This window comes from Podarcis gaigeae (genome assembly GCF_964106915.1).
Source record: "Podarcis gaigeae genome assembly, chromosome: 7".
Lineage (NCBI taxonomy): Eukaryota > Metazoa > Chordata > Lepidosauria > Squamata > Lacertidae > Podarcis > Podarcis gaigeae.
This window is the reverse complement of record NC_139683.1, coordinates 40,507,668-40,514,708: the sequence shown is the minus strand read 5'-3', so window position 1 is coordinate 40,514,708 and position 7,041 is coordinate 40,507,668. Positions and strand designations below refer to the sequence as shown.

The window sequence follows — 7,041 nt, the reverse complement described above, 5'->3', positions numbered from 1 at the left end:
TAGGGTGAGAGCTAAACTTCTCACCTGACAACATCGTAAGGAGACACTCCAGTCTGTCTGAGGACCAGGATTTGTGTTTGGAATGGCCTCTGTGGCCTGATTTGCATGTAACCTTCAGCAGGAAGGTTGGCACCTCTATGATTGGTCTGTACATGAAGGTCAGGAGGTCAGAAAGTGCGGCAATTCAGAATGGGAAAGAACCTTGCCTGAGAATCCTGGAGAGTCACTTCTGACAGTTGCTAAAGTTACTACTGAGCAGTGTTCGAAATTCCAATAGTAATGGGTGCATTCTGAGATAGAGAATGTTATTATCGTGAGCATTTTTCTGAACTCTTGTCGCAGCACCCTGCGCCGAAGATTTCTATTCAAATTGCCACGGTTGGCGCTGGGGGCGTAGCAGGAGAAATTCCTCCCCGCCAACCCTACGTGAAGGCAATTGCCGAAGCAGGACCTCATAGACAGCCGTGTCTCAGCTGGCTTTGCAGATCAGGCTGCTTTCTGCCTGCCTGGTCTGTAAGGAGAGGGTGGGGCGGGGGGGTGGATGAGCTGTGAGGCTGCAAAAGCCACTGTGGATGCTGCCAAGGTGCCGTTTGGAGCTGTTGCTCAGACTCCCAGAGCCCCATCGGCGCTGCAAATGCGGAGCTGCTTGTAGCTCCAAACAACCTTGTGAACCCAAACAATACTCTCACTCCATGAGGCAGCAGCAGGAGTGATCCTGCCGCCTCCTCCTCCTCCCCTTCCCTCTACATGGCCGGGCAGGGAAGCTGTTTAAGAAGTTGGAGCAGTAGAATAAGCAGCTCTGCATTTGCAGCCTCGAGCATCCCTCTGTCTCCCGCCGCTGCCAGCAGCATCCTTAGACGTGCCTCTTTTGGTGCTGCATGAGCTGGGGGATCTGCCAGGCACCATGGCACAAATGCAACTAGAAATTGTATTTCAGCTCCCCACAACCCAGGTTCCAGGCTCTATGTAGCGCCTTGCTTTTCTTTCCTGGTTTTGAACAGTGCTACTGATCTAGATGGTCTGACTCAGTATAAGGCAGGCTCCCATATTCCTATGATTGCATGCTTCCATACCATGTTGGTGAACCTCAGAATCAGGAGAAGATGAAGAGTTTGATAGATGAAATATCATAGTTCACACAGCTTCAAGTCAGCAGTACTATTGCAAGATGAAGCGTTTTCACTATACTTTTATGTCACGGTACTGAGCCAGTGGTGGAAGTAGGCTTGTCATACATTTTTAGTGGCACAGTCACTTCGGGAGAACCAGGAGAGGGGTGGAAGTGAGTGACTGGAGACTAGCTGAAGCTAAAGGGTGCAAATTGAATTAAAAGCCTCTTCTGCTGGTCAAATGGATTAGCTCTGTTTTCTCAGCTTCCTTTGAAGTCTGATCATTTTTGTTCTGCTTTATATTCAAATAGCCATTTTGAAATCGGGTCCCCAAAGTAATTTGTGTTTAGCCTGGTATAGATAATACTTTGTCAGCGATTTTTATCAAAGCATCATCAGTGCATTGAGCTTTAACTTCTTTGTTCTTCCAGCATTTTGCCAAATCCCTCTTTGCTGCAGCGAAGTTTGATTAACTTTAATAGCCAAGTTATGCCTCTTATATCCTGCATCCCCACTTAAGATCAAATCTGATAATAAATACCCATTTACTCACCCCCACTGTTTATGAGTTGTTCACTGATAGCATGTCCTCAATACTAAATTATTTCGAGGTTCTGGCATCACCACCTACCAAAATTCTGTGGAGGGCCTGCCCCTTTTGGGATTTTGAGAGTGCTATCATTGCCAACATGCCCTTCCCTACCTTTTCTATAGAGTTTGTATCTAGAGATAACCAGTCAAACGGGGTGAGGCAGCTGCCTCAAGCAGCACCCAAGAGAAGCAGCACTGAACAGGCCAAGGAAGCCACTGAGCCACTGGTTCTTTCCATGCTTTCCTTCAAAACCAGGCACTGAATCTCACCTATCTTGGCTCAGATACTTCTGTCATTAGAAGATAAACACCTATACACAACATCTCTCTTGAGAGGCATCTGATCCATGTATTTTCTTCTGTCAAGAGTTGGATACCTCAGTTGGGAGAACATGAGACTCTTAATCTCAGGGCCATGGGTTCAAGTTCCACACTGGGCAAAAGATTCCTGCATTGTGGGGGATTGGAATAGATGGTGTTCATGATCCCTTCCAGCTTCTACAATTCTATGGTTCTATGTTTCTGTCAGGTCTCCCTGCATTTTCATTGACTCATTCTTCCTTGCCCTTGACTCTTTGGGGTGATTCATTGTGAACCAGAAGCTGTTCAGCTCCTGTCAACTTTTCCCCAAGGGTAAGTTTCAAAGCTGCTCTGCCGCAGCCTCACTGCTATTTAAAACTAAACAGAACTACAAAATGGCACAGCAGGCGTGACCAGGTGAGCAGATGGCTGTCAGTCTTAAACATCAGTATGGCGTCATGAGAAACTGAGCAGCTGATGAGACTTTGGTACTAGTTATCGTAAGCAGGAGGAAAGAAACTGATTTGCTTTTGCACACAACAAACAGCAAAGGAAACTCACAGACGAAAAAAACTACCAAAGTCCAGGCAACATGTATGTTCGCTTGCTTTTACAGACACATTGCCTTTGCTTGCCATTGTCACTGTGATTGAAGGCTTCTGTGTGGGATGATGTAGATTAAGACTGCTGGAGGCTTTCATGGAAACACTGCTAACATGTGTCTTTTAATACAGTTTGGACAACCAGTATATTTTCAATATGTCAGTTTGACTGCTCTCTTCCTTCCATCTTCCCTGTAACCTTTTAATGACCTGTACAGGTTCTTCCAGGTACCTAATTCAAACAAGTGAGTTATGGATTAAACACATGAGTGACAAAGTGAAATTTCATTCAGAGCTGATTATTTGACTCCGTTTTTATTTTTACAGCTAAAGTTCCGGGGTTTATTTGTTTCATTTTCCATTCTACTCTGCACTGTTTTGTAGGAATGCCTACTTATTGGCCCCTGTCATCACCATCACCACCAACATCATCAGTATCATGACTATTATTATTATTATTAGTTTCCATACTGCCTTTCCCATGGGAGTCTAAATACACACAACACACACACACACACACACACACACACAATGGTAGTTACTGAAATTTCAGTTGACATTCATGCCTCAAAAGCCTGGATGAACAGATTTGTCTTCAGTTTCTGTCTAAATGTCATCCACATGGGAGATAGATGCAACTCCCTGGGGAGAGAGTTCCACAACTCATAAATTCTCTCTTTTTGTTCCAGACATGCTAAATAGAGACCAGGTCCTTGTGACCCTCCAAATATTGTTGGACTCATCAGCTACAGCCAGCATGGCCAATGGTTAGAGATGAGGGGACGTCAAGGATGATGGGAGTTGTTGTCCAACAACATCTCTAGAGGCCCACAGCTCCCACAAATGAGGAGCTAACATAATACAAGACATTAGAAAAAGTAAACTAACAGACCTGCTCAAGGCTCTGATAAAATTATCTGACTTAATGTTGCTGTCAAAATTAGCCTTGGGTCATTGTAGTCTGAGAAAGATTTATTAGACAGTGTTAAATCACCACACAAGGCCACCATTAGTGGAGACACAGTACAGCAGTACCTTCACATTTCCACAACCATAGGTCCCCTAGAAGGCTATAATTCAAATGTGATTATACTTTGGCTGAAGAAAAAGCAATGGAATCCTCAAACTGGTACTAAATCAAAAGAACAGGGATGCTTTAAAATTTATTCTTTAAAAAAGAAAAAAATAATTACAATATATTGCCTAAACTTTTTTTTAGAAAAAATGTTGGCGTTAACATATTACTTACTAGTCCATTTTCAATATATTACAGCTATTTGATGGGATGCAATGCTTAAAAGGGTACTTTGCATCTCAAAGTTTGAGTGCCAGGCCTAATATAGGGTCTAATTAGCTGAAAGGAGTGGAGCATACTTTTAACTCTAGAAATTTAAACACATGTATTCTAAAGAGAAACAATTTAGATTACTGCATCTGTGGTAGCAGCCTGGAAGTTTTATGAGCTCTGTGTGAGGTCAGTGAGAAAGGGGTCTGAATAATGTACAGTACAAACTGCTGCAGGAGCTATCCCAGGGCTCATTCCTCTGTCTTTCACATGCAGGTTATACAAGCAAAAGAGTCTTCTGACTGAGAAATGCTCACTCCTACACATGGATGACGTAGAAATTAAATTTGTATGCACATTTAAGGGCACATACCTAATTTGCCATTTCTGAACACAGCCACATTTTGAAATTTGCATTTCTTTGAATTTTGCAACACAATTCTCCAACCAAATAATGTGTACAAAAATGCAAATAATAAGGTAAAGTGTGCTTAAAAGTGAGAACATTACTAAAAATTGTATTAGAGGAAGTGGCTTTGCAAAAATATGTATATTAGGCAAAACTGCACTGTGTACATGAGGAGAAGCTTGCTTAAAATGCTGATGATGAGGACATAAAAAATAATAATGCAAACTGATGTGAAATCTGGATAACTGAACTTAAGGGCAGAAAAATGAAAAAGTTAGAGAAAGCAAAGTTGACAGATTTGCTCACCACTGCACACTTACATGCAAATATATAGGTGTGCAAACTGTCCTGCATATATCAGATTTTTCATTCTGTGTCGTTCCCCCCCCCCCCCCGAGAGGTAGAAGAAAGTATGGAAGGGAACCGTACAGCTATAAGACAGATGGAGTAATAAAACATAATTATTGACATTGTTGTTCTCTGTGTGAGCAGATATGTATTCTAGTCATAATATGAATAATTTATTCTTCTATTTGAATTTCTGATGAACAAAAGCTGAATACTGCCTTCCAAACAAATGCTTTATTCAGCTGCAATCCTTCCTCGCTTACTGCCTCTCCAACATACAAACAAATTTAACTTCTTGTTTGGTACTGGAAATAATTGGTAAAAGTGGTTTTAAGTCAACACATGCCATTTTTCTTTACATTTCCTCCTTTTGTTAAAGTCAGTATGTGTACTACCGGAGGAGTAGTTATAATGTATAATGGAATCTGATGGACTGCAGTTTCCAAAGTGGACTCTTGTTCTGATCTGGCTGGTGCAGATCAGGTAAGTCTGCTTTGGAGTTGGAGTTCATAAGAATCCACTCCTACTCCACATCCCACCACTCTGTTAGACACACTAATAGCAGTACATAGCCCAGAGCACTATGGAAGGTGAAACCCTTGCAGGGGCTCTTTCTATTCTGTCACTTGGACTGTGTGATGGGAGAGAAGAGGTGGGGGAAGCCCCCCTCTGCCCTTTCTGGTTGTGTAAGTGTCACACCTGTAAAACATGTTCAGAGCACATTCCCTCTCCTCAAGTAATCCAGGGAACTGCAGTTTGTTAAGAATTCTCAGAACTGTAGCTTTGTGAAGGGTAAACTAGAGTTCCCAGGACTCTTTTGAGGAGAAAGGGATATGCTTTTAATATGTTTTAAAGGCATGGTGTGTTCACAGCCTCTGTTGTTCCTCCTCCTGCTGCAACCGCACCAAAAGAAGGGAAGAGATGGTTAGGGTTAAGAGGTTGGGTGTGTGTGAAGGCAACAGAGACAGAGCAGTGCACAAGCCTTCCAAGATTTTCAGATTGGTTCCAGGCATGTTTCCATGATTTCTACCCAGGAGGGACTGGATGGTGATGGAAAAATCTTAAGCCAATCTTTGGAAGACGCAGTCATCTCTAGTTCTTATGCAGCACAAGTGATAATGGATAGTTAATGGGAGTTAATGGGGATAATGTGCACTGCAGTGCAGCAGTGACAAGAGGGCAACAGGTTTCCCACCACTGGCATCAGTGGATGATGAAATCATGGCACTGAACTCGATAAAGTAATGTTTGTAGGCTGCATCAAAATGGACTAATAAAAGGCCTAGTAGCTTCAAGGGAACATTTGCATGTCACTTATTAGTCAGATCTCTATAAATTAAAAGCCATTATGCTTAATGTTATTCTGCAATCACTCTGGAAACTACTAATCTTGACCTCTTTTCATTTCAGCTGCCGTTTGGCTATTTCTAGGTCAAGCTGCCCCAGGGATCTTAAGAAGAACCAAAGTCCAAGCAAAGCTGTCAGACACAAATGAACAATTGCTGGCAAGATAGGACAATCCATGTTCCATGAAACGAGAGATGAATGAACAACCAACAAGAATAAATAATCTATAGGAGAAAATGTAATCCAGAGTTAAGCGAGATAGCAAGTTGATTTAGAGGGGGCAATTCTCATTTTAAATCCACGAGATCTTGCTTCTGAAAATCAAGCAGTTAATAAAATTGTATGCTGCTAAGAAGAAATAGTGGGAATAGCAAAGGTGGTGGGAAATCAAATACACTTCTGCCGTAAACTGGTAAATTGAATTGTGACTAGAATTGTGCCATCCTAACATGGTGCAAATGTACACTCAAAACAGAAGCATTGAAACACTATGAATAATATGGTCTGTTTAAATAAAACAAGCTTTGAGAGCCGATGTTGCTTGAGCCAAATCCTGATGGGTGCAGTCATCCCACTCACCCTTCCTTAGTTGCCAATCCTAGAGACAAAAGAGGCATGGACGAGCAGCTGACCATTGTGCAATCGATACAGAATGAGGTTCTGCCCCTCACTTGATTCTCAAAGTGGATCTGCTTCAAAATTAGTTTTTGACCAGGAAGGTCGAGCTATCAAACTCTAAACAGGAATTCAGATGTAAAGAGAAATTCACTGTAATCTAATTCCAGGTGGCCACAGTCAACAGTTACCTGAGGAACCTGAGTTAAGTTGGCATAAGATGCAACCAACTATGCCTGCTGGAGTGACAGGAGAAGAATGCATTTCTTATTGCTGCTTAAAATAATGAACTGTCACACTTCGGGAATTCTGACTGAATAGTTTTTGTTGTGGACAACATTTTATGTCACAGTGAAAGGTAGCTAGACTCAGATGTACACGTAATGATTAAAAACATCCCTGTCTACATTAAACGAGGCCTAGAAATCACTTGGT

The 7,041-nt window shown here is 42.1% G+C and overlaps 1 long non-coding RNA gene across 1 annotated transcript; it reads left to right on the top strand.

The window, feature by feature from the left end:
- The first annotated feature begins 298 nt into the window (after positions 1-298).
- LOC310849064 lies at positions 299-6,350 on the top strand. The gene is made up of 2 exons (XR_014566761.1): positions 299-432; positions 6,055-6,350. It is a non-coding gene; the product is annotated as an uncharacterized lncRNA (long non-coding RNA).
- The last annotated feature ends 691 nt before the right edge of the window (positions 6,351-7,041 follow it).